General features: G+C 43.7%; 1 protein-coding gene across 4 annotated transcripts in view; it reads left to right on the forward strand.

Annotated features, from left to right (window-relative positions):
* LOC135092132 (ETS-related transcription factor Elf-3-like) overlaps window positions 1-2500 on the forward strand; it is a 68085-nt gene that overhangs the window by 9128 nt on the left and 56457 nt on the right. The window lies entirely within an intron of this gene.

Below are 2500 nucleotides of genomic sequence, written 5' to 3' on the forward strand. Positions count from 1 at the left end.
GAGAGAGAGAGAGAGAGAGAGAGAGACACACACACACACACACACACACACACACACACACACACACACACACACAAGCATAAGACATACAGACAAACGACAGTCAAAGACAAAGAGAAATCAGTCTTTCATAGGTTCCTCTTGCCTCCCTTCTCCTCCTCCTCCTCCTCCTCCTCCTCTTCTTGCTGCTGCTGCTGCTGCTGTTGCTCACACAGTCTGGAATGCACGCCACAAACACAACACGAGAACAAACATCATTGCCTCGTAAACGTTTTGATGAACCTTTAATCTGAACCGCCTTGCTGAACCTTTAGTATGTCTGCTTGCCTGTCTGCCTCAAACTCTAGTATGTCTGAATGCTTGCCTGTCTGCCTGTCTGCCTGCCTGTCTATCTGTCTGTCTGCCTGCTTGTCTGTCTGTCTGTCTGTCTGTCTGCCTGGTTGCCTGCCTGTCTGTCTGTCTATCTTCCTGTCTATCTGTATGCCTGCTTATCTATCTGCCTCTCTATATGTCTGTCTGCCTGCTTGTCTTCCTGTTTGTCTGTCTGTCTGTCTGCCTGGTTGCCTGCCTGTCTGTCTGTCTATCTTCCTGTCTATCTGTCTGTCTGCTGTATGCCTGCTTATTTATCTGCCTCTCTATATGTCTGTCTGCCTGCTTGTCTTCCTGTTTGTTTGTCTGTCCTGTCTGTCTGTCTGTCTGCTGTCTGCCTGTCTATCTACTGCTTTTCTATCTGTCTGTCTGCCTGCTTATCTTCCGGTCTGTCTGTCTGTCTTTTTGCTTGCCTGCTTCTCTATCTGCCTGTCTACCTGTCTGTCTGTCTGTCTTTCTGTCTTCCTGTCAGCTTGTCTGTCTATCTGTATATCTGTCTGTCTGTCTGTCTGTCTGTCTGTCTGTCTTTCTGCCTGTCTGTCTATCTGTCTACCTGTCTGTTTGTCTGTCTATATGCCTGTTCGTCAGTTTGTCTTTCTGCCTGTCTGTCTGTCTATCTGCCTGTCTGTCTATCTGCCTTTCTATCTGCTTGTCTGTCTGCCTGTTTGCGTTTGCCTTCCAGTTTGCCTGTCTGCCTGTCTGTCTGCTCCCTTGTCTGTCTGCCTGTCTGTCTACCTGTCTGTCTTCCCGTCTGCTTGTCTGCCTGTCTGTCTGCCTGCTTCTCTATCCTCTTGTTTATCTATCTGCCTGTCTACCTGTCTGTCTCTCTGCCTGTCTGTCTTCTTGTATATCTGCCTGTCTGTCTATTTGTCTGTCTGTCTGTCTGTCTGTTTTTCCGTCTATCTGCCTGTTTGTTTGTCTATCTATCTCTCGGTCTGTCTGTCTGTTTGCCTGTCTTCCTGTCTGTCTGCCTGTCTGTCCTCAAGTCTGCCTGCCTGTCTGTCTGCCTGTCTGTCTGTCTGCCTGTCTGTCTTCCTATCTGCCTGTCTGTCTGCCTGCCTGCCTGACTGTTTGGCTGTCTGTCTTCCTGTCTGCTTGTCAGTCTTCCTGCCTGCCTACCTGCCTGTCTGTCTGTCTGTCTGCCTGTCCGTCTGTCTGTCTTCCTGCCCATCTGTTTGGTCTGTCTGTCTATCATCCTATTTGCTTGTCTATCTGTCTGCCTGCCTCACAAAATCTCAGTTTACATTTGTCTGCCTGTCTGGGTATCTGTCCATCTGTCAATCTGTGTGCCTGCCTCGCTAAATCTGAAGTTTATATTTGTCTGTCCGTCTGTCACTTTGCCTGTATATATGTGTAGATGGATGGATGGAAGCGTCTTTGCCTTACTAGTGTCTGTTTGTCCAGTTCTAATTTTCTATGCCTGTCTGAATGTCTGTCTGTCCATCTGTTTCCCTGTCTTGCCAAACTTTTGTTATATATCTGTCTGGCTGTTTGTCTGTTTGTCTGTTTCTTTATTTGTCTTCCTGGCTGCCTGTTTCTATGTATGTATGTATGTATGTAAGTATGCATGTATGTATGTATCCATGTATGTAACCTCATATATACGTACACGTACGTATACATGAATGCATATATATATATATATATATATATATATATATATATATATATATATATATATATATATATATTATATATATATATATATATATATATATATATATATATATATATATACATATGTGTACAGTATATATATGTATGTATGTATGTATGTATGTATGTATGTATGTGTATTTCTTTGTATTGTAAATCTATAGTATTTTTGGCTACATGTCCGTATGTCTGTCCTCCACCTTACTAAATCTTTACTTTACATATATCTGTTTGTCTGTGTGTGTATATGTCTGCATACCTGCCTGCTAATCTGTTCTTAATAAACTTCTGTTCTCTCTCTCTCTCTCTCTCTCTCTCTCTCTCTCTCTCTCTCTCTCTCTCTCTCTCTCTCTCTCTCTCTCTCTCTCTCTCTCTCTCTCTCCTCTCTCTCTCTCTCTGTTTGTATTGTTTGTGTGTGTGTGTGTGTGTGTGTGTGTGTCCACCAGTCCGTTTCTTTTTGGCTTGGTTTGTTTAT

This window comes from Scylla paramamosain, chromosome 39, assembly GCF_035594125.1.
Source record: "Scylla paramamosain isolate STU-SP2022 chromosome 39, ASM3559412v1, whole genome shotgun sequence".
In the NCBI taxonomy this organism is placed as follows: Eukaryota; Metazoa; Arthropoda; class Malacostraca; order Decapoda; family Portunidae; genus Scylla; species Scylla paramamosain.